Source organism: Ambystoma mexicanum, chromosome 6q, assembly GCF_040938575.1.
Source record: "Ambystoma mexicanum isolate Mex_15411 chromosome 6q, UKY_AmexF1_1, whole genome shotgun sequence".
Classification (NCBI taxonomy): Eukaryota; Metazoa; Chordata; class Amphibia; order Caudata; family Ambystomatidae; genus Ambystoma; species Ambystoma mexicanum.
In genome coordinates this window covers 1,109,452,301-1,109,478,346 of record NC_090937.1, presented here as the reverse complement: position 1 = coordinate 1,109,478,346, position 26,046 = coordinate 1,109,452,301, and positions in this window count along the sequence as shown.

Below are 26,046 nucleotides of genomic sequence, written 5' to 3'. Positions count from 1 at the left end.
ATGAATCTCTACTTTAATTCCTGAAATGCCTCCTCTGCCTCTGCAGACCAAACAAACCTAGCTCCTTTTTTAAAGAGTTTCATTATGGGAGTAATCACACGGGAAAACCCTTCGATAAACCTTCTGTAGAAGTTAGCAAAACCTAAAAAACTGAATTTCTTTTACCTTAGTCTGTGTTGGCCAATCCCAAACTGCTTGCACTTTGCCTAGATTCAACCCTTAGTTGAGACAATGTAACCCAAAAATTCCACCGAATCAGTATGAAACTGAAACTGAGACTTCTGTAACTTGCCAAACAGGTGGTTCTCTCGAAGTCTTTTTAATACCTAACCAGCATGAGTTTTGTGAGTCTTCAAATCCTGAGAATAAATCAAAATATCGTCTATATACACGACCACAAATATGTCAAATAATTCTCGCAAAACTTCATCAATTACAAATTGGAAGGCAGCTGGTGCATTGCACAAACCAAAAGGCATTATCTGGTACCCCTAAAGGTCAAATCTGGTTTTAAATGCTGTCTTCCACTCATCCCCTTCCTGGACTCGTACCAGATGGTAGGCACCACGTAAATCAAGCTTGGAAAAAATTGTGGCTCCCTGGACCTGATTCAAGATCTCCGAGATTAGAGGGAGAGGATACCGGTTCTTGAGTGTAACCTTATTCACAGCTCTATAATCAATACAGGTTCTTGGAGACCCATCAGGTTTTGGCACAAAAAATAATGGAGAAGTAGCTGGAGATTGAGAATGGCGGATAAACCCCATAACCAGATTTCCACCAGGTATTCCTTAAGATGATCATTCTCCTTCTCCGTGAGTGCATACACTCTACTGCTAGGTAACACTGCCCTGGCTCGAGATCTATCCTACAATCAAAGCTTCTATGTGGAGGTAATTCACCTGCCATCCTTTCCTCAAAAGACGTCCTTAAAATCTTCATAACATTGCGGAAACTGCCCTAACGTTGCTCCAATGTTATGACCAGTCATTCCAGCCTCAATCAAAAAGGAGGACACCAAACCCTGTATTTGATTTTTCCCATGACTGCAATCCTTAAAACAGTTTTCCAAACAAAAACTGGATTGTAACTCCACTACTCGTCTACTTCAGTCTATTTTGGGATTATGTAGGGTAAACCACGGCATTCCTAATATTATCTTCAAAAACGGTGTGTCAATTAAATCAAAAGAGATTTCCTCACTATGGCGCCCAGCTAATTCCATAACTAAAATACATGTCTCATGTGTTATTGGACCTGATGAAAGCGAGGTTTCATCCATCGGCCAAATCTGCTCCACCGCTTCTTTTGCCACCAATGGGATTCCAAATGCCTTAGCCACCCCCCAATCCATAAAATTCCCGGTGGCCCCTGAGTCAACCACTACCGGGCCAAACACCTTATTTTCAGTCTTTAAAAACAAGGATACGTTTACTGTTATATGCGGAACGGCTGACTGTACGTTGTTCCCAATCTGCTGACCCCTTCCCACAGCTGATGTAGATCTTTTAGATGTAAACGGGCAGTTTCCTAAAAAACGGACACTCCTACCACAGTATAGACACAAATTGTTCTCACGCCTTCTAGCCTTCTCTTCCTTCGTTAGAGGACCCCTTACTCTCGACTGTTGCTCATTTCCCTTCTGCCTAACCTCCTTACTACCAACTTCCAACCTTGGTCGATCTCCTCTTATTGCAGCCCTAACTTCCCCCTGATTAACGCGATGCCGCTCATCTCTCCTCTCACTTAAACGAAAGTCCAGTTGAACCACCAAATCTATCAGGTCGTCACAAGATGAAGGAAGCTGAACTACACTGGACAATGCATCCTTCAATTCCTCTTTAAGACTTTGATAAAAAAGCAAAGATCTCTCATCTTACGGCCATTTACTCTCTAGAACCAGAGACCTGAACTGTGTGATATATGTAATCAAGTCCCTGTTTCCTTGACACACATCTAACAGTTCACCATCCACCTCCAACGAGACTTGTCTTTTATCAAACATTTTCTTAAACTCATCCATAAAAAGAAGAAAGTTACCCTGGAAGCGTCTGAAGGGAATAATTCTGGCCGACTAAGAAAATGTACTCGCATTGAGTTAAGACTACCTGAAATTTACTTGGATCTCCATAATAACACTCGGGGGCTGCTAAAGGTACTGGCATCACCAAAGCCCTGAAACCTCCTTCTGCCCCTACACCTCTCCCAGCTGTTCTCTCCTCCCCTACCCTGACCAATTCCGGGGGAGATCCTGTTTCCTCAGATACGTCCCCCACTCCATGGGTCTGTGTGATCTTTTCACTCATCTCATCAACCCGCCTTCCTAAATCCTTATATTCTTGATGAGCCACCCTTAATTCCTTCTGTAATTCCCTAATCAGGGAACCTGATGCCTCCATTGAAGACTCGGGGTTCATGACAGCTTGGGCTGACTTATATGTTCTGGCCTTTCATTCTGTCAGGCTTGTAATCATGTGGGTTGTCCGCAGAAGCTGCTGAACCCCTGTACCCCCCCAGGAATGCTTCCCTCTCAAGTGTTGTGGGTTTCAGTTAAGTTGAGAGCACCCCTAAGGGAAAAGGGGAATTGGAATAAAACAATAAAACACCAGGTCTTGTTTAAGCTTTGACCGTGTCTCAACCGAAACAGGAAAGAAGAAGAAATAGTAAACTAGGTCACTAACCTTCTTAATCCTTTAGTAACTTCTTCTCATCCATTCATAAACATTAAGTATGCACACACCATACCTGGTCTCCACTACTGAGAACTTAGAGGAGTTAATTACTTCCTGTACATTAACTGCGAAGGTCACAAATATTGCAACTTGACTTTCCTGGCTGGGAAAGCCTGCGTGGGTACTCTCCACTGGGGGGGAAACTAGATGCAGTCCAAGCTTTGCCAGTTACAAAAAGAATTCTCTTTGAGTTTCTCACTTAACTCCTTAGTACACCGTAGTTATTTTGGGTGCTGAAATAGAGCCCAGACCTTCCACAATTATTTTCTGTTGCTAAAGTTTACAGCACTTGGTTCCTTCTTTACGTGCGTGCTAAATTCCAACTCACTCCATTAAATACATTTGTGCTTTTTACTTTCACTTTATTATGCTTAGTAGAAAATCTGTGCATGCTTGGATGATGGAAACAAAGAGCTAATGCTCTATAATGGTATGCGCATGCTCAAAACTGAGAAAACTAAGAGTGCTTGTCCAGTTGCCAAAGAACCACAACTGTGCGCACGTGCGGAAGAACAGAGTTGCAAAATTAGATATGAGCCTCCTTCACCTTGTCAGATCGTGAAACTGCGCACACGCAGACTCGTAGAGTCTCAGGATCGCCAGGATCGCGCACACGTCGGGCGAGGGTAATCACTTTCACAATACGAAACGTCTTTTCATCACAGTTCGAATCTTGTGAAGCACGCGCCACTACTCGCCCCTATCTTTACTGTCATTTGTGCAGACAGTAAGAGATTCCTAACTCGACGCTCTCTCGAAACGCTAACCGCGCACTTTGTTTACATTAAACTTCTGGAAATAAACGACGCTCAGCTCACAAGTCATTTCATGTGAAACGGAGGCTCTCAGTAACTTGCACGTACTGACATGAGTGCTGGAGTTGCTAGGCAACTAGAAACAGATTTACAGAGGTCCAGTTCTAAAAAACCTTTACAAATTACTTCCCTATTTGATCTATGTTTACTTTACTTTAAAGAGTTTCTTATTAGCATTTTAAACTGAAGTAAATAAGAGATATGAGGAAATTAAACCGGGAACTATAGTTTTCTACAACTTGAAGCAAATCCAAAGGTTTACTTATCCCAACTTCTTTAACTGGATCTCCTGACTTTCTCCTGTACCAAGTAGACTCCAAACAGGTATGAAAACCCAGCCTCCAAATAAGCAGTACCAGAGCTTTTTTCATAAGTCCTTTCTGCTGGGCTGCTGACAATGAAAGGCAGTTTAGAATGTTCAGTCTATGCCTTTCTTACACTCCAGGCCAACCGGAGAGCTTGTTTGGAATCTCCATTTTGGCTTGGGAAGCTCTCCACAATTTGTACCACAAGGTTAAGGCCCAAACCAAAGACATAAGAAACACATATTCTCACAATCACCATTCAACCTGACACTATGTGGTTGGTGAATATTTTTAAGATAACTGTCCCAATACCCATTCTGGTACTCATCACCTTTTGAAAATGTCAATGAGGGTTAAGAATGTGGATGGGGAACAGGGGGACGGGGAAAGATATGATGCCCCTGAATGTTGACAGGCCGGGGAAATGACACCCCGAGTATGACACACACAAACAGAAATGCCTGAAAGTGGTCCTCTGGAAATGCTAACAATTCCACCCCTGGATATAGACAACTATGAGTCTTTTTGGGTAGACTGTTCAGCTGATTGGGAAACATGTATGATAATGAGTTGCTAGGAGTATGAGGCTCAAGGGGAGTGTTTCCATAGGGTAACAAGGGTATAGTTACCAAAGGAAAAGAGCAAAGAGCTGATGGCCCAAAATATGTCGATCGATTGATGGTGGGTGTTGTAAAGGTCCTGATTCAACAATGCCAATGGGGGGGCGCACATACCAGTTACGCAAGTAACGTGGTGACATTAAAAGTGATGTGGGTGGTGACTTTGGGGGTAAGGATGCCATTGAACCCGGCACTGCTTGCATAAAGTGACATAGAAGCAGGCACAACGTGAGAAGTCCCATATTGGAATGGTGGAACCCAATGAGGAGTGGGTGCTTTGGGGGCCGTACGAGGTAGTTGTATAGAGCAGGCACCGAGTGGGGCTGTAATATGTGAACAGTAGCAAAGCCATTGTGTTTGTAGGCCCACGTTAAGAAAGCATTTCTCGCAGACAGCTCATAAGATAGGAGCTGCAGTATGTATCTTTTGAGTATCCAGTTGAAACAGTGTGCTGAAATGTTGCATGGCCTACGTTTCCCAGTAGCACACAGCCACAGCGAAGCCGCTCTAGGCGATACGTTCAAGGCCAATGAGCTAGGGTGCGCAAGGAGAATTGCTAGAGAAGTAGAGAAATTGAATACAGTTAATTAAACTTCAGCCACAGTGTGGTATCGTTTATTCAGACTACAATTGGCAGCAAGGCGTGAGAAGGGGCTGGAGTGCCAGATCATTGGGGTATGGGGGTGTGGGATGGGGAGCCAATCAGCAGGGAGAGGTTTCGGTGTCCCTAGGGTGCAACATTGACAAGTGTCCTCCTGACATCCGCGGGGCACATTATTGGTCAGACTGTCTGAATGTCTCACCCATGCCTTCTCAAGCCATTTTGTATATTTGGCATTGCAAACCGATGGAAAACAAGTATTGTTCACTGATCAGCACAATCACATTAGTGAGGGGTAGTGTGGGAAGGTTTGTGACATGACAAGGGGTGTTTATGTGTTTTTTTGCCAAAGAACGTTTTACCCAATCATAGTCATTTAACATGTATTTTCATATAGGGGACTGATGCAATCCCACCAATCAACTCCTGTGACCTGTTTTATCTTGTTAAGTGCTGCATAGACATTCAGTTAAAGGGTTACAAATGTAACTCAAATATTGTATGATCATTTTACAAATTATGTATAAAATATTCAGCCACAGTGGGCGGCGTTGACCTCTTATTTAATTCAGATCAGTTCCATAGGGCTGTCTGAACCGTGCTTCCCAGCTGATTGGGTTCAATACATTTGCGTTACTTCTTGCTTGGTGTACGTTTTGTTTCTTTTTTGGATTACTTTTATTCCCTGGAGTTAATTTTAACGGCGGTCCTCTGGTACACGCCTTCCACTGCCTGACTGAGTCTTTGAGTTTATAAATCCCTGTAAACCTTTCCCTTAGTATAGGGATTCTGTGAGGGTGTGCACCTGAGGATGTGAATAGATGACGGGTAGTGATTGGCTACTTTTATATATTACATTTGGGGATTTAGGGTCGATCAAGCCTTCACATGCCTAATCTGCCATCTTGGGTTCTACTTAACTGTGGGGATGCTGCAGCCCCAGGCTGTCAACAGCGTTGGTGTTTTTAGTGCATGCCATGGAGCCTGTGCTTGCTCTCTCCAGGAGCATTAAATAATGGTGAACATAATGAAAGCATTTTTTTATTCTGTGCGCTTATCCTGCACAAGCTCTTTGGCCTCATGTTGCAGGGAAACAAACATGGTATTAGTTTAAGTGGACTCTGATGTCTGCGCTGGTTCGTAGTGCGAATTCTGCAAGAATGTTCACAGTATCTGATGTTTAAGTGGGTATCCTTTTCTACATATTGCCTTTTGGTCTCAGAGCTCTACTCCCTTAAAGGGACATTGTCCAAAATGTTTGTTGCTCTGTGAATACATAAAGTACTTATAGAATGGAATCAGGGGTACAATGTTTCCCCTGTCCTCAAACATATCGTCTGCCAAGTGTCTGGTCTATTTTCTTTTTCTTTTTAAATTCAAACGTATCTTTTATTGAAATCTCGATGAACATGGCGTTATATGAGCATTGACATTACTTTCTTTAAAAAAACATCGAAACGTAATTTTACATTTTCTTTTAAACCGACTTTACCCTCCAACAAATATTAAATAATAAGGTTAACAAACAATATGGAATGCAATGAAATAATAATGATTGGTTCCTTTCAGTGTCCCACAATGCTGTTATATATCCCAGGCTACGCCTCCATTCAGCGTGCGTTTCTTCGCACATACCCCTCTCCCCTCTGTTTCCAATTTGTTTAGTGCATTCATTTTGTAATAGATGTTTCAGAGTTTGTGGTCTAAAAAACATGTGTTCTTTGTCCTGTACAAACTCGAAGAATGGGGCCCAAGTTCGGGAAAATCGTAGCATTGTTTCAGTTGTATGCACATCAGTTTTTCCATAGCCACGACTTCCCAAATCTTGCCCCAATAGGACACTGACAGCCCCTCTTTCGTTTTCCAGAAACGTGCTCGATTCAATTTGGCCGCCAGTAACAGCTGTGTTATTAGTTCCGCCCTCAGGCCGGGAATGCACCATCGCCAGGCACCTCTCCTAGCAATAAGATGCGAGGACGCATAGGGAGTAAGGCTCCAGTGATAACTTTTATCTTTGACTTGATTTCTTGCCAATAAGTCTGTAGGCCCATCCTCTGGCCCTTCTGCAGCCACCCCTCCTCTCTCCTTCTCTGCCTTTCCCCTTTTTTCTGCTGATGAGGTTTCGAGACAAGTCCGATCTATGAAAGTCTCGTCAACACAGGTCCACCCCTGCTCCTCCAAAACTATTAAGGACCACATCGACTCCTTGGCTCCTGCCCTTGCTGACTTCTGCAATCACTCCTTCGCCTCTGGAGTCTTCCCATCCCCTCTCAAGCACTCCCTTGTGCACCCCCTTCTTAAGAAACCCTCTTCCGACCCGTCCTGCCCAGCTAACTATCGCCCTATCTCTATCACTCCTTTCCTGGGCAAGCTCCTGGAGAAGCTTGCCATCTCCCAGCTTAATCTCCATGCTGAATCTGTTGGTAGCCTTCATGACCATCAGTCTTGTTTCAGAGCTGCCAGAAGCATGGAAACTGCTCTCCTGAACATCCGTGAGGACCTGCTCTCGAACCTTGACTCTAACATTCCATGTGTTCTCATTTTGCTTGATCTCTCTTCTGCCTTTGATACTGTCAACCATACCATCCTGCTCAACCGTCTCCGTGATAACCTGGGTATCACTGGTCAGGCTCTGGCTTGGCTGACCTCTTTCCTCTCAAATCGACCCTCCCAGGTCCAACTGGGGTCTTTCCTGTCTGACATCTTTTTCTCTACCTGTGGTGTCCCCCAGGGTTCTAACCTCTCTCCCTGGCTGTTCAACCAGTATCTGGCACTTCTTCATCGCTGCTCTCTTTCAGTGCTATGCGGATGATACCCAGCTCATTTTCAGGCTACCCTCGGCCTCCTCTTCTCCGTACCTCATCTCTGACTGTCTTTCTGCTATCCAGGAATGGTGTGCCACCAACGACCTCTGCCTTAATGCCAGTAAGACCGAGATTCTACTCATCGGCACACCCACTCCCTCCTTCCCTGCAGCTCTCTGGCCGGCCTCTCTTGGCCCTCTTCCTGCTCCTACCTGCAAGGAAAAAAACCTCAGGGTCATCTTCGACTCCACACTCTCCTCACATTTCTGACGTTTCTAAGAAGTCACACTACCAACTGCACCTCCTCAGAGGTATCCTTCCTTTCCTCTCCTTCCCCCAGAAGCTCACTGTCTCCAGAGCCCTGGTTCTCTCAAAGCTGGACTATTGTAACAGCCTCTATCTAAATCTGCCTGCCTCTACTCTCCGCCCTCTGCAACTCATCCAGAACAGGACTGCGAGACTTGTCCTTGGCCTCAAGCCCAGGGACCGTATCTCTCCAGGACTGAAATCGCTACACTGGCTCCCTGTGACTGCGAGGATTAAGTTCAAAACCCTCTGAATTGTCCACAAGGCCTTCTGGGGCCTGGGGCCAAATTACCTTCAACTCTCCCGTCCTAAATATCTTCCTTCTCGAGCACTTCGCTCTTCCGCCTCCAACTCCCTCAGGGTCAGCCGCTTCTCCAAGCAACGAGTTGGGGGGAGATCTCTCTCCGCAGCAGGGGCCTCCCTCTGGAACAGCCTTCCTGCCTCCCTGAAACTTGAGGAGAACCATCTCCGGTTCTGGAAGCACCTCAAAACCTTCCTCTTTGCTTCTGCTTTCTCTCTCCCTCTCCCCTGCTAAATCACTGAAACTGTACTGAATCAGCAACTGGGCCACTCACCAATCTCGGTCCTTGGCCCAGCCACTCTCCCCTGCACTGCGGGACTGTCTCTGTATCCCTACAGCCCCCCTTCCCAGCACTTGTCTGCACTTATCTTGCACTTGCCACCAGCTGGCCCTTATTATTTATCTTGTTTATTACTAACCCTGTACTGCACTTTCCCCTCTCCCTTTCCCCCTTGCACTTTTTCCCGTCCCCCCTACCCATGTACTTGCGCGATCTGAATGACACCTGGCCTAGTAGGATCGTTGTCTGTCTCCCCTTGTTCCCCCCTCCCTGCCTCGTCGCGCCTTGAAACACTTGTGTATAGGTGCGTTACAAATGCCATATATCATATCATATCATATCATAGGGCATTGCTACCACATATGTATAAAGTCCCCCAGCTGGCCACATCCATGCCAACAGCTGTCTGAGCAGCCTGCTGATATTGCATGTAGTCTCTCCTGGGTCATATACCATCTGTAGCACAGTTTGATTGCACATTCCTTAAAGACTGTGCATCTAGAGCTTTTGATGGTTCGGGTCCACATTTTCTGCCATGAGTCTGATCGTATCTCTGCCCCTACATCTTTCTCCCATCGTGCCATGTAACAGAGTTTGTCTTCAATGTGGGCCTTTTCAAGCAGCCGGTAGCAATTGGATATTTTCCAAGTTCCTTGTTCCTCTGAGAGTTGGAGTTCAATTCCTATGGGAAGCCTTGTGCCCGCCTGTGTTACTAGGAGGTTGGAGACCCAGTGTCTGATTTGGAAGTACCGAAAGCATTCTGTTTCTTGTTGAGTACATTTTTATTTACATTCTATAAATGTAAGAGGAAGACCATCTCTGTAGAGATCCCCAAGTCTTAACGTCCCCATCTTGTAAATATCTCCCTCGTCATGCCTAGGGAGAATTCCGGATTCTGCAATATTGGTGACATTGGTCCCAGTCCCCCACCAATCCCCAGCTGTGCACAAATCTTATCCCAGACGCAAAGGGTAGTTCGATCGGTTTCTAACAATCCATCCCTTGGCAGATTTTGATTTGAATGGTAGGTGGGCGAAGGGGATCCGCCTACAATCTTGCTCTATCGATTTCCATCTTGTCCCCCTGTCCACCAGCTCCCACTCTAGCATTGGCACAATCTAGGCTGCACGATAATACCTCTGTATCGATGGTACCCTCAGTCTTCACATCCCTTTCGATTTGAGAAGCGTGAGAAACTGATTCTGGGTGATTTCTTTTTCCAGATACATTGGCTCACTGCTTTCTGTAAGTCTAATAACTATTTTTCAGGGATAATAATCGGTAGAGACTGAAAGATAAATAAGAGGCTAAGTCGAATTGTAATTTTTATTGCAGTGATTCTTTTCAGCCACGAGATTTTTTGTGTTTTGCATCTGTTCAGGGTCGCCTTTGTCTCTTTCCATAGTTGGGCGATGTTAGCCCCCGTGATGGTTTTGAATGATTTGTTGATGTGCACTCCCAGATATGCAACCTCATTGTCTACCCATTTAAAAGGGAAGATTGATTGCATCGCTATTTAGATTTCGGGTGCTATTCCAATCGCCATTCCCACTGATTTCTGCTGATTAATGTAAAATCCCGAGACTGTATAGAATCTGTCAAGGAGATTCAGTAAAGGTGGGATTGATTGCATAGGTTTTTGGAGAAAGCAAAGGACATTGTTGGCATAAAGTGCCACCTTGTGTGTGTTGCCTTCGTATGTCGGGCCTAGTATGAGAGGGCTATTCCGGATCATTTGTGCAAGGGGTTCTACGGCCACTGCAAAAATTAAGGGAGAGAGCGGACACCCCTGCCTTGTTCCCCTGCCCAGTGGGATTGGAGCTGTCTTGGTATCATTGAACTTGATTACTGTGGACAGTTTTTGGAAGTTGGCCAGTATTAGTTTGCTAATGATAGGCCCAAAACCATGTGCTGGTAAAACAGCTCGGAGAAAGTCCCATGACATACTATCAAATGCCCGATGGGCATCTAGGGAAAGAAGTGATAGCCCCCCCCCCGCCCCCCCTGGGAGTTTTGTTGCTTGTGCTATCAAGTCTATTAGTCTTCTAATATTGTAATGAGCAACTCTGTTTTTAATTAACCCTGTTTGGTCTTCATTGTTTATGTGAGGGAGGACCTCGCTCAGTCTAGTGGCCAGGGTCTTACTATAGAGTTTGCCATCAATTTTCAAAAGGGCTATGGGGCCATAGGAAGTGCAATCCTCGGGATCCCTCTCAGGTTTCAAAAAGCAAAGTGGTCATGGATTCTGCCATTGATTTGGTTATTTCCCCTGATTTGGAGAAATAGTTGAATAGGGTGGTGAGCTGTGGGATTAAGGGCCCCGCAAAGGCTTTGTAGAATCTGTTGGTGAACCCATCCGGACCAGGAGCTTATCCCGTTGGAAGAGAACATATGGCTTGGGAGACTTCCTGAGTCGGTATAGGGTTATCCAATGTTTCCCTTATTGCCTCAAAGATTTACGGTAGTCGTGCCTGGTTTATGAAATTCTGGATTTGGCTAGTATTCCCTTTGTGTGGGGTAGAGGATTTGCTTAAAAAATCTTCCATAATCTTTAATTTCCCTGCCACTGTGACCTCCCTCTTCCCATCTACAGACCTCAGAGCCCCAATGTAATTATGGGTTGCCACCTTTCTGTGTTTCGCCGCCAATTGTTTATTCACTGTGTTGCCCCTGGAATAATAGTATTGTTTTGTCCTGAGTAAATATTGAGCCGCTTTCCCCATCATGTGAGTTTCCAGGGCTTGTCTAGCTATCCTGAGGTCTCGCAGCATACGCCTACCTCCCTTCTTTGCATGCACTTTCTTTCTCTTCTACCACCATTTCTAACTCTCTCTGGCATAACTGTTGATTCCTACCCCAGGGTATTGTTTGCCCTCTGATTACTCTTCTGAGGACTGCGTTCCCCACTTCCCATACATTGTGTATATCCATGCCCTCCATCGTATTTTCTTGGAAGTAGTGGGTTATAGCCCTTTCTATTGAAGTCTTAGCTGCCGTGTCTGTTAAAATCATCTTGTTGAATCCCCAAGGTTTATTTTTCAGTGGAGTGCTTTGCCACATGTCTAAATCTAGTTTAACAGGGGAGTGGTCTGAGAGTGTCATGCCTGTGCCATGGGCGCATACTTTTGCGATCAATATGGACTTTATTTTCCATTTGCAAGACTTTGGTGCTTTTCTATTTTTCCCAACAAACTACACTTACCACAATGCACTTGGCTATAACCATCTATTCCTGGCTATTCTTATTTGTCATCATCGGAACTACAATCCCCAGAAGCCCTAGGGATCAGCTCTGCTTCCACCAGCTCAGGAACAGAGAGGAAGGAGGCAGATAGATTGTATGCAGGTGTGCTGATCCAGGTGCGACCAATTAGCCTGCCTCTGTGCTGGGCAGGGCGGTATATAAGCTGCTGCCTGCAGGGGCTCTGTCTCATGCATTAAGAGTCCTTCCGGCACCTTTTTGCTTCGAGCATCGGATCTTGTATGCGGTTCCTCCTTACTCCGGCTTTGGATCCAGAGTCCGGCCGGGCTCCTGCTTTCCAGCCAATCACGCTCTGCTGCTTTCCAGCCTTCGCCTTTGCCCTTCTGGGCTCCTGCTTTGCAGCCGATCACGCTCAGCTGCTTTCCAGCCTCCTCCAGTGTCCTGCCGGGCTCTCTACATTGCAGCCGATCTCGCTCTGCTGCTTTCCAGCCTTCGCCTTTGCCCTTCCGGGCTTCTGCCTTGCAACTGATCACGCTCAGCTGCTACCTTCCGCCCTGGTCTTCCAGGCTCCTGCCCTGCAGCCTGCCTCACTCCGGCTGCCTACAGTCCTTGTCCTCTGGGCTCCCTGCTCTGCAGCCTGCCTCACTCCGGCTGCCTACAGCCCTTGTCCTCTGGGCTCCCTACCTTGCAGTTTACAGTCCTCTGCAGCCTTCTACAGTCAGCGGCCCTGTTCCTCTGGGCTTACTCTTTGCTGCCAGTCCTTCTGGCTCCTTGCCGCGCAGCCCGCTTCTCTCCGCTGCCAACAGCCCTTGTACTTGGGCCTTCCTACCTTGCAGCTGATCACGCTCCGCTGCTTGCTACCTACAGCCTTTGTCTGCTGGGTTCTCAGCCTAGCATCCCTCTACAGTCCTCTGCAGCCTTCTACGGTCAGCGGCCCTGCCCCCCAGAGCTCACTCCTTGCTGCCCGGCCCTTCTGGGCTCCGCGCCGTGCAGCCTGCTTTACTCCGCTGCCCTAAGCCCTTTCCCTCTGGGCTCCCTACCTTAGAGCCCTGCTCCTGTGGGCTTGCTCATTGCTTTCCTGTTCCTCTGAGCTCTCAACCTTGTTCCATACCGTCCTCTGCTATCCACAACAGTTTCCTACATTATTTACTTTCAGTTATTGCAGTCCTCCTGCTTCCTGACTGCTGCTCACTTGCTTTCGTCCTTCTTTTCAACCCTCTGTTCTTTATCCCTATCCAATCCTGTTATACGGCTTTCCCTTCATTTCCTTCTGCTAGTTTGCTATAAACTTCCTTTTCCTGGATTTGTCTGTAAGTATCTTCTCTTGTACTGTTTGTAGACCCTTTTGTACAGAGCTTGTCTGTTGGTTTCCATCAGGCAACCTCTGCCCCTTCCTGTCATGATGCCTACCTCCAAGGAGCCAGGTCCGACCCAGCAACCCCAGAGGCAGGCATCATTTCCCCCAGGGGAGCGCCAGCGGGCCCAAGCTGGGGCCCTTTGGACGCAGTCCTGGCGCCTTAGGCGCCAGGCTCATGTTGGACCCCTGTCCTGGCGCCTTAGGCGCCAGGCTCATAAAGCTAGACATATGTTCAAGTGTTTTAATGTGCACTTACCTGATGCAGACCATGCTGCTACATCCAGGCCCTCTTGAGGCCTGAATGGAACTATTTTACCTGTGGGACTACTTTCCACCCGGGTGTGGTCGGGGAAGGATAATACCTGATCAGTGGAAGGATACACACTTGGAACTTCTTCCAAAGCTATTTAAACCACACCCGATCAGCAACTCACGCTTCGCGTTGTTCTGCTCCTCGCAGCTGGACGCTCACCGTGTCAGCTCCTGCATCTGGACCTCAGTCACGCCTGTCAGTATCCTGGGTCACCTGCAAATGGAGACAAAAGACCTTACCTGCTAAATCAGCACCACAGAGACATCACACCGACGATCCTGAAAAGAAAGACATCATTTTTAAAAGCATTTCGCTACGATCGCTGCAGCACTGCATTTCACTCACCTATCCTGGACGCCTCCATCTTCAGCAGCGATCATCCGGATCCACAGCCACTTCCCAGAGCCTAGAGAGAAAAAGACAAGAACAAGGTGAGGGAAGGAAAGGAATAGGAAAAGCTCAGTTTCCTTCTAAGACTTACCTGTTGGGTCATTCCCATTTCATTTCGGGTCTTGCCGCTTCCAGGCATTTTCCGGACCCCGGCCCCTATGGGGAAAAAAGACAAAGACATTGAATGAGCGAATGCAAAGACATTACCCGAACGCTCATCCAGAACTTACCTGTCATTTACTGGAACTGCACGTTTCACTTCGGGTCGGCGCCATATCTCCGGCATTCCGAACCCCGGCCCCTAAGGGGAAAAAGACATAAGCATTTGTGCTTGCTGCAACAAGACATGAACATTATTATAAAGCTTGGACTTTTGAACTTGCAGCAGAACTTTTACAGCGCCTTACCTGAATAGTCAAGCTTACCTGAACTCCCATCGTCCTCAATCAAGTGAAGTAACTGAGTTTCAACGCGCCCCTGCATCAGAAGCAGGATGGAGAGCTCATCCTTCCTGACCCTAAGGTAATCCTCCCTTTTCACGCACAGGGGAATATTCCTGCGAGCCAGAGAAGCCAGAGTAGAGGGGCCCTTCCCGTCCATCTTCAGAGTCCTGCGCTTCACCATTGAAGAAGCACCAGCACTCGAAGCCAGACCTTCGCCTCCGTGGGAGTCAGGTGAGCGTTACAGAACGCGAAGCCTACCCACAATTTCCCACCCGGGCGCTATGGAGACTTCCGAGACTGACCAGCTGGCCCAGCTTTTGGGGGAATTACGGGCAGAGGTGCACTCAGCCCGCCAGGAGACTAACGCTCTCAAAAGAGAACTGATCCTATCCAAGGAAAGAACAGATGACCTAGCCAAAAGGTTATTACAGGCCCAGGCAGGGCACACTCCTTTACTTAATTCCGGAGACATTTCCACATCTATGGGTTTGAATAACCCGGTACAAATCAATCTACCTGGACACATGCCTTTGGCCCCGCCTGAACGTTTTGCGGGGGATCCCAAGAAATATGCCGTCTTTATGAACCAATGTCGTTTACACATTCTATGCAGACCCGGAGCCTTCCCTAACGACCAGACCAAGGTAGCCTTTATACTATCTTACCTCAGTGGCAGTGCTGCCGATTGGTCTATTCCATTGGTAAATCAGGATGATCCCATTCTCCAGAATTTTCAGGGCTTCCAGGCCAGCATGGAAAGATTGTTCGCTCGACACTCTCAAGGACAGGCCCTTGATAACGAACTGCTATCCTTACGACAAGGTAATCAGGATCTTCTGCCCTACATTGCCACCTTTAACAGACTGGTTGTGGAAACTGGATGGCCAGAAAACAAAAGGATCACATTGTTTCATCGAGGCCTGCGCGGAGAGCTTAAGGATGTTCTAGCTCAGATAGTAAACCCACCCCAGGTCTGCGCAGACTACATAGACTTGGTGGTTCAACTTGATCACAGACTTCAAAACTGAAAAGCAGATCGGTTCAAGTACGAAACCCGAATACCGATCAAAGCCCACGCTAACTCCAAGAGTACCGACGTATCCGAACCTATGCAAATCGGTGGTGTTAAAGGACCATTAACGCAGAAAGAACGAGAGAGAAGGCGGCAAATGCAACTTTGTCTGTATTGCGGGACTTCCGGTCACTTTCTTCGGAATTGTCCAGTTAAACCACCTAAGAAGGTGGTTGGAGCTACTGATAACGAATTATTGACACCTGATTCGGGAAACGACCTAGCCCGACAAGCGTAGGGGTCCGCTTGCCGAGCTTGAAAACTAACTCTTTGACCTCGCATTTTGTCATGCCAATGGTGCTCGTGGACCCAAAACAGCCTCAGCAGTTGCATGCTATAAAAGCATACATCGACAGTGGAGCTATTGGAAATTACATAGACCGTGAATTGGCTTCCAGGATTAAGCTTCCTCTCCGCCCGAAAGTAACCCAAGATGTCATTACTACAGTAGATGGAACCGAAATAGCCTCAGGGCCTGTAACGCATTCCACTGTTGAAGTGACACTGGTGGGTCAGGACGGACATCGGGAAGCAATCGTGTTTGATGTGATCAAGGCTCCACAATTTCAAGTAATTCTTGGAATTCCTTGGTTAGAAACACATAATCCCAGAATTGACTGGCGAGCAAAGAAGATAAGTTTTCCTGATTGTGAACCAACTTGTTATTCAAGAAATCCAGCTATGGGTTTAGCCTCAGCAACTTCCACCCCTGTACAGTTACCGTCAGAATACCAAGAATTCCAAGACGTTTTTCAGAAAGAACAGGCTAACACGTTACCTCCCCATCGGTCTTATGATTGCCAAATCTATCTGGTACCCAATGCTCAACTACCTTGTAGTAGGATTTATGCTCTTACGGAAACTGAGAACCTGCATTTGCATCAGTATTTAGATCAGTACCTAGCCAATGGTTTTATTCGCCCGTCCAAGTCTCCTGTCTCTTCAGCTCTGTTCTTCGTGCCGAAAAAAGAGGGCGACCTTAGAACGTGTATAGACTATCGCGCCCTAAATCAAATAAAGATTAAGAATCGTTATCCTCTGCCCTTGATCCCTGAGCTTATCGACCAGGTGAAAGACGCTTGTGTGTACACCAAGTTAGATCTCCGAGGAGCTTATCACCTGGTGCGTATAAAAGAAGGCGACGAATGGAAGACTGCATTCCGCACCAAGTTTGGGCTCTTCGAATATCAGGTGATGCCCTTCGGTTTGTACAATGCACCTGCCGCCTTTCAGTACTTTATGAATGATGTTCTTCGGGAACTTATCGATGTCTGTGTCATTGTTTACATTGACGACATCCTGGTGTACTCTTCTTTGGAATCTGATCACAGAAAACATGTTAGGGCAGTTCTTGAGAAATTGCGCCAGCACAGACTATTTGCAAAACTCGAAAAATGCGTTTTTCATACCACAGAAGTTGAGTTTCTGGGATTCATCCTGACACCTCAAGGAGTCCGAATGGACTCGCGAAAGGTGGACGCCATCCTCAAATGGCCATCTCCTAGCTCGGTGAAGGGAGTTCAGAGCATGCTCCGCTTTGCCAATTTCTATCGAAGATTCATCCCGGTATTTTCCCGAACAGTCCAACCCATCACAGCTCTCCTAAAGAAAAATAAACGCTTCGAATGGACTCTTGAGGCCGAACAAGCCTTTCAGGACCTGAAAACCAAATTCACCTCTGCACCTGTATTGAAGCACCCGCACCCAGATCTCCCGTACATTGTGGAAACTGACGCATCCAGTTCGGCCATGGGAGCTGTCCTGTCGCAAAGAGACCCAAAAACTAACCAACTACACCCAGTGGCCTTTTGGTCCAGAAAATTTTCTCCTCCTGAAATCAACTACGCAATTACCGATAAAGAGTTACTGGCCATCAAATCTGCTTTCAAGGCTTGGCGTCACTACCTTCTCGGGGCAAGACACACCATCACCGTAATTACGGACCACAGAAACTTACAGTATTTAAAGACGGCCAAAGCTCAATCTTCACGACAACTCCGATGGGCTCTATTCTTTGCGGAATTCGATTTTGTAATTACCTATCGCCCTGGCTGCAAGAATGGAAAAGCGGACGCCTTATCCCGGATTGGCATGGAAGAACCTAATTCGGGTTTAGAACCTGTGCCCATCATACCTGAGCAAAGAATCTTAGGCTTAACGTCATTGCAAACTATTGAGGACATCCAAACGCAAGTAAAACAACTTCTAGACTCTTCAACCTTACTGGAATGGAGTCAAAAGGGTCCTCATTACACCGTTAAGGATGACTTACCCTACTTCCAGGAGCGGTTGTTTCTGCCAAGTAAAGAATTGCAAGAACTTGTTATTGCCCATCATCATGAATCTTTAATGGAAGGACACCCTGGTATCGCTAAAACGGAGGAAAAGATCAAACGCCACTTCTGGTGGCCTTCTTGGAGAAAAGACATAAAGGCTTTTGTTCTGTCTTGCGGAATTTGCGCCCAAAACAAAGCTCAAAAGAAAAGGCCAGCCGGCCTACTTCAACCCTTGGATATCCCACCGGCACCATGGCACACCCTGTCAATGGACTTTATAACCGACCTGCCTCCTTGTGCTGGTTACAACACAATCCTTGTAATTGTGGACCTATTCTCCAAAATGGCCCACTTTATCCCTTTAAAAGGTTTGCCTTCAGCTTCCACCCTAGCCAAGGAATTCCTGGAGAATATAGTTCGCATACATGGTTTCCCTACCGTATTAGTCTCGGATCGTGGAAGTCAATTCATCTCTCATTTTTGGAAGAAGTGTTGCCGATTAGCACAAATAGATGTGCGGTTATCCACCAGCCACCACCCCCAGAGCGACGGACAAACAGAGAGAACCAATCAGACTCTCGAGCAATATCTTCGGTGCATGTTACACCAATCTGAGTTGAATTGGAAAGACATTCTTTGGATCGCAGAATATGCATACAACAACTCAGTGCATTCTGGAACCGGACAAACCCCTTTTTATACTTTGTATGGTCACCATCCTCGGACCTCTGACCTAGATCCACCTCTGACCCTGGAAATGCCCGCAGTAAATCATCTGCATTCCACAATAACCCGAGCCTTCAAAGAAGCTGCAAGTCATTTACAGCAAGCCAAGAAAAAGTATAAAGAAAACGCTGATTTGCACCGACGTAAAACCCCTCCTTACCAAGTAGGAGACCAGGGATGGCTAGCAACTAAACATTTACCCCTCAAGGGCACGCGAACCTTCAATCCCAGATTCATAGGACCTTACCCCATCAAGGCTATAATCAACTCAGTGGCCTTTAAACTGGATGTACCGTCCAACATGCGTATTCATCCAGTTTTTCATGCATCACTTTTGAAGCCAGTACAACCAGGAACCCGATTGTCCAAGCCTCCAGATCCAGTTCAAATTGAAGGGGAATTAGAATTCGAAGTTAAAGACATTTTAGACTCCAAGGTGGTAAAGTCGAAACTCTTCTATCTTGTTGACTGGAAGGGATATGGACCTCAAGAGAGATCATGGGAGCCTAGTAACCATGTCCACGCACCTCGATTAGTACAAAGGTTTCACCGGAGATTTCCGAACAAGCCAAAACCCCCGGAGGAAAGAACCTTGGGAGGGGCCTTGAGGGGGGGTACTGTCATGATGCCTACCTCCAAGGAGCCAGGTCCGACCCAGCAACCCCAGAGGCAGGCATCATTTCCCCCAGGGGAGTGCCAGCGGCCCCAAGCTGGGGCCCTTTGTACGCAGTCCTGGCGCCTTAGGCGCCAGGCTCATGTTGGACCCCTGTCCTGGCGCCTTAGGTGCCAGGCTCATAAAGCTAGACATGTGTTCAAGTGTTTTAATGTGCACTTACCTGATGCAGACCATGCTGCTACATCCAGGCCCTCTTGAGGCCTGAATGGAACTATTTTACCTGTGGGACTACTTTCCACCCGGGTGTGGTCGGGGAAGGATACATACCTGATCAGTGGAAGGATACACACTTGGAACTTCTTCCAAAGCTATTTAAACCACACCCGATCAGCAACTCACGCTTCGTGTTGTTCTGCTCCTCGCAGCTGGATGCTCACCGTGTCAGCTCCTGCATCTGGACCTCAGTCACGCCTGTCAGTATCCTGGGTCACCTGCAAAGGGAGACAAAAGACCTTACCTGCTAAATCAGCACCACAGAGACATCACACCGACGATCCTGAATAGGAAGACATCATTTTTAAAAGCATTTTGCTACGATCGCTGCAGCGCTGCATTTCACTCACCTATCCTGGACGCCTCCATCTTCAGCAGCGATCATCCGGATCCACAGCCACTTCCCAGAGCCTAGAGAGAAAAAGACAAGAACAAGGTGAGGGAAGGAAAGGAATAGGAAAAGCTCAGTTTCCTTCTAAGACTTACCTGTTGGATCATTCCCATTTCATTTCGGGTCTTGCCGCTTCCAGGCATTTTCCGGACCCCGGCCCCTATGGGGAAAAAAGACAAGACATTGAATGAGCGAATGCAAAGACATTACCCGAGCGCTCATCCAGAACTTACCTGTCATTTACTGGAACTGCACGTTTCACTTCAGGTCGGCGCCATATCTCCGGCATTCCGAACCCCGGCCCCTAAGGGGAAAAAGACATAAGCATTAGCGCTTGCTGCAACAAGACATGAACATTATTATAAAGCTTGGACTTTTGAACTTGCAGCAGAACTTTTACAGCGCCTTACCTGAATAGTCAAGCTTACCTGAAATCCCATCAATCCTCAATCCAGTGAAGTAACTGGGTTTCAACGCGCCCCTGCATCAGAAGCAGGATGGAGAGCTCATCCTTCCTGACCCTAAGGTAATCCTCCCTTTTCACGCACAGGGGAATATTCCTGCGAGCCAGAGAAGCCAGAGTAGAGGGGCCCTTCCCGTCCATCTTCAGAGTCCTGCGCTTCACCATTGAAGAAGCACCAGCACTCGAAGCCAGACCTGCGTCTCCGTGGGAATCAGGTGAGCGTTACACTTCCCTTGTCTCGTTTCTATGTTACAGATACCCATAGCTGTTGTTCCAAGCCATGAGCAAACAGCGTGGGCCTCTGTTATAGCAAACTCTGCAGAAGGCTAGAGTTTTTCCTAAGGTCCGTGGAATACTCTTTTCCTATATCTGCATACACCCCTAGAGGGAATCCATTCTGTTGTACCTTATTCCTTGCTACACTTGCCTACTCTTCGTTCTCATTACTTTTAGCTGTGTGTGTGTACTTATCTGTCCACCTTACTTCGGCACAACCACCCAAAACCCTTCCTGGGTGTCCTGTGCCTCTCTTAACAGAGTGCCATCCGTGACAGAGAGTGCTTGTGGTAGAATTTCTATTTCCTTGACCAACGGGATAAGGGTAGAGTATCCCAAGAACATGTCTAACCTCGAGAACCCCCCATGTACCGCCTAGAAAACGGTGTATCCCCTCTCGCCTTGGTGGGTAAAGCGCCATGTCTCTATCAGCAATAATTCCCTCAGCAGCGTAGTCATGGCATAATAATTGTTTTTGTCATTTGTTGTGGGGGTCAATGTCTTATCTACAGTTGGGTTTTACTACGCAATTGAAGTCCTTCGTAGTATTGTGTCACCTTCTAAGAAGTTGGCTAGCATCTCTGAGTTTCCCCATAAATGCTGGTGTCTAGTCAAAGTTTCTAAACAATAGTTTCGAATGACAAAAGTTCTGAAACAAAAGTTTTGGAAAAAAAAAAGTTTTGAATGTATTTTTTTTTAAAATATTAAAGGGTTTGTTTTAAGTTTGTATAGTAAAATAAGTGTTTAAAAAAACAACATTGTCGGAACTTTTGTCATTCGAAACTGCCATGAACCTAAATTCTGCCTATTTCTCATTAGGGACAATTATTACCCCCAGTGTGATTTTACGGCCCTCCAGGACCTCTTTCATTAGCAGATATCTCCCCTGTGCGTCTCGCAGGACTTCCATTGTTCGTAATGGGATACCTTTGCGGACCATGATGGCTACTCCCTGGTTTTTGAGGCCACTAGTCGCAAAATATGTTCGGGGGCATTCTCTACTTGTGAGGCATTTTTCATCCTCCTTTAATAAATGGGTCTCTTGTAGGAATGCAAAGTCCACCTCCAAGGCGGAAAGCCTCTGTAGTACGGCTTTCTGTTTCACTGGTGAGTTTAGACCCTGCACATTTAGGGTCAGGCACTTTACGTCCGAGATCACCACCATGAGATAGGTTAGGTTGCAGTTCCTTTATCCAACCGACGGGGATAGCCTCTCACAGGAACAATGTAAGGACATAGAAATTGAAAAGAAAAATAAACCCCCCCAAAAAAGAAAACTGTAACTATTTTATCAGTCTTTACTTCTTAGGCCCAAAGAAATCAATTGTTTGTCATATGAGATGACAATCGGGTGGGTGCCATTCCCTCATGGCGAAACTCTCCCCACCCCCCATCGATGTGTGTCCTCTGTAGTAATGTGTGTGTAATTCCTCACCTTTCCATATGGGCCTCAGTTCCCTCACAATGGGATTGTAGGTTGGGCAAGTTGGGTTGTGACTCTTCCTCCCGTGGGCTTGCCCTAGTCATTCCCCTTCTTTAACAGATGTTGTCCCTGGGATTTTTCTCCTTCTCAGTTTCCTTGCATTGCTCCTGTCGGTCCATTCCGGGGTACGATGTGGTCCCTCTGTGCTTGGGTACCCTGGGGTCCCGCTCATCAGCTCTGCAGCTTCCTCTTCAGACCCAATCACGCTATTTGATCTTCTACGATTGTAACCAAGCCGTAACTACATGTAACTTACATCTGTTCGCTAGCGTGCAAGGTGCTAAGTCTTGATAAAATGAGATGTGTGCACCGCAAAATTGCTCCGGTTTTTTCTTTCGGCTGCTGCCATGATCTGCTTCTTCTGGTGAAAAAAGTGTACCCTGGACAGTACATCTGGCAAAAGGATATGGCGCTGTTGCAGCGCTCTATAGACTCAGTGTGTCCTTTCCAGTTCCATCATTGCAGAGTTAGGGAGATCCAGGAGCATTTGAAACATCTCCCGCACATAGTCGGCTACATCTTGATCCAGAATATCCTGTGGTATTCCTAGTATCCTCATGTTGTTTCTATGGGCTCTATTTTCGAGGTCCTCTTGTTTCATCGAAATCATCTCAAGTTGTTCTTCTATGCGCAGCCCTCTGTTGCTGAGCTCCACCTGATCATGGCTTTGTTCGCACAGTGTGTTCTCGACATCGTTCACGCTTGTTTCCAATCCCATCATATGGGAGTTTAGCTCTGCAACGGTTTTGACCATTGCTTCTTTGGAGTCTTTGATCTCCTTAGTGAGATCCTGCTTCAGCATGGAGAACATTTCCATGAGGTCCTCTTTGGCAAATGAGGACGGGGTGTTTGTCCCGAGAGGTGGTGGGTGGACCTCCGCCTGCATTCCTTTGACATTCCTCTTTCTCTTTCCTTCTCTTGCATGCCCAGTAGTGCTTTGATATCACCTGCTCCTGTTTTCGGCTTCGCTCCTCCTTTCAACATCTTCTTCACAAAGGCTTTGTCTGTTCCTTCCATTTGAATATGTTTCCTCCCACTTCAGATGGGTAGCCTTTCCAGTCTAGCCGTCTCCAAGGACCTGCTTCATTGATATTCCTTGTTGTTGTTGAATCTAATACCCTGTGGGGGCGAGGTGTGCACCTTGCCATCTAGCTGTCAGCAGGCTTCTGTTGCCGCACAGTTATTACCCCTTAATGGACTCTCTGGATTTGTGGCTGGCAAGCACTTTATGCTGGTATGGTGTTGCTGTCCTTCTAATGCGTTCCTGCCTCTTTTCAGGTCAGATCCCCCTACTCTCTGGACCCTCACTCAGTGTGAGGGGGGTGTGGATTTGGCACTTTGCCTCCATATCCTTTGCTGAGCTTCACCCGCCAGAATTATGCGACGGGCGCAGTGTTCAGGCCGCCGCCTTGTGGGGCAGCTGCTGGGGATGCACACAGTGTGCCGCTGCTGCTCGCGGATACCCTCTGTCCCTCAGTCACTCTGCCCTGTTGTTGTTGGGAATCCGGATCTGGGGCCCGGCCGACTCTGCGTGTCCTGGCTCCCTTATTCATGTCCTGGTGTTCGATTCGCTGTGAATTTTGGGGTTCTATCTCCACTGGTCTTGTGCTTGCTAGCCTCACTGCTTGGACTCGCTGGCGCTGTGACCATTTGGTTGAAGCCGAGGGTTTGGGACTGTCTCACCACTTCTTTTCCTATTGCCGTTCTCTGATTTATAGCGGACCCAAGTCTCACTCTTTGTAACACTGGTGCGCCGCACCTTCCGCTCCTGCTGTTTGAGTCTGGTTGTGTCCAGATTTTACACATTACGCTGCCATTATTTTCTTGGGGTGAGGGAGAAGATGACTTAGGCGGCCATTTCCTCTGCGCCCCCTGGTGAACTGGTCTATCTATTTGTTTTTAAAGAGACTGTGCCTAAACCGCTTCATGTGACTGCCTCCCGCGGTCTGACTGGGACTAAATGGGAATGACAATGGTATCCTGCCCATACCACTTTTGGTCCATCATCCACTAGATCGTGGAGTCAGGCAGCCCCCTTGACTACCACACAAGATGATCCCATAGTAAGGCAGGACATTTTGTCACAGTAGACAATAGATCCGAAGCCACATATGGCCTTGCAAGCATTAACCAACAAATGCTATATTTTCTTTCAGCCCAGATCAGGATATGCATCAATAAATTTAGATTAAAGAAAGGTTCTGGGAGACGATGCAGCAGCAACACGTATCGTTCACTATTCGTTTTTGAGAAGCACATTTTTCCATCTGTGGAAGTGGGAAAATGAACACGCTGTTAAATCCTACTCATGAAGTCATCCAGGTTGCATGCACAAATCCTCCTTTATATCCCTCTGTCTCTTTTGACCTCAGTTACCAGTTTGAAATTGACTGCAGAGTTTATCTAAAAGCCAAACCATGCATTTGATTTCTCCCAGTTGACTCTTAAGCCTCCTGGAAATGTTACTTCTTTGCAACATCCCATATCAACTCTGAGGAGGTCCGGTTTTGCTGTAATATGAAGCAACATTTTAAGGCCACAAAGACAAGATTGCCCTCTGATGACATTAAATAATTTATTTTATTGAAAGGACTTGCTCCTCTAGCACCATGGGCTCTACTCGATTGGGAACATTGTAGGAAATACGCGAATGAATAGGAAATCTCCAGGCTATGCACTTGTTCTCGCTGTTAAGCTGGGCCAGATGTCTGACTAGATTGGGAGTAGGCCACTGCTGATGGCAGATGCTGCAGCAGATGCCAGGGAAAGATGCCTGACTGTCTCAAAAGAAGGCACCTACTAATGCAGATGCACGTACTGCAGCAGAGCCAAGGGGGATGCTTTCTAGCCAGGGAGCAGGCTGCTGTCTATGCAGCTACTGCAGCTGTGGCCTGTGCTCAGACCAGGGAAGATGCTTGACAAGCCCAGGAGCAGGTCTCCAGACACAGCTACATGGCTTGCCATGCTCTTTATAGTACCTGCTCTGTGGTGCACCACTTGGTCCATGGCAATAAAGGCCAGTGTCGGATGGTAGTGGTCACCCTGCGCCAGGTCCAGTCCCAAATAGCATGTATGGGTTGCTGACTCGCAAGGAGCAGTCCCTCATCCACATGCAGGAGTATGTGGGGAGATAATCATTCGCCACCCCTTGCGCAAGCCACCCTTTCTGAGGACCCAGGAGTAAATGGGGAGATAATCAATGCCCACGCCTTGCAGAAGCCACCCTTTCTCAGGTCCTACTCACCACCACTTGTCAAAGCCACCCCCGCTGCTCTCACCCTCTTTAATTTGTGCAGCCCTTAACTCTGCAAAACAGGGCCCAGCATCTAAGCAGGCGCGGTGAGGTTACCACTTAACACTATTTAGTAAGTAGTAAAATAATCTTTATTTGGAATATAAAAATTCCATCAAAATATCAATATAATTCCATTAAAACGGCAACACGTGTATAGGGAATGCGCTCAAGACACTGATAACAAATCACACAGTAGAACATGCTAAAATTAATATGAACAGTAAATTCCTCAATGACAGCCAAGTAGATCAAATCTAAATAAAAATATCAACAGTGCTTACTCGACCACTGAAAGCCTGTACACACTAATCCTCATTAAGGCTGGGATGAAATTATCCAAGGACCAGCATACTCTAAAGTCATTCGCCATAAGCTGATAATAGTAGGCCAATCGACAATGTCTAAATTCAAGAATATTTAAAAGTGGAATTAAAGATTTCCAGCGCGGGTGGTCATACCAAGGGCAAAAGAACAGAGCATGTATATTGTTCACTAGTGAGGTATTCTCACACTTACAGTGAGGTTCATTCTGTTTATTCTATTAACTGCAAAAGGGAGCTGATTAAATCAGTTTTATGCGGTTTATTGTGAACACAAAGCAGATAGAATTGGTAGTGGGGTACTGTTGCGAGGAAGAGTGAATTGGTGGCAGTGGAGGGTCTGTGAAGAGAAAGTGAGTTGGTGGTAGGGTGATGTGGTGGTAGTT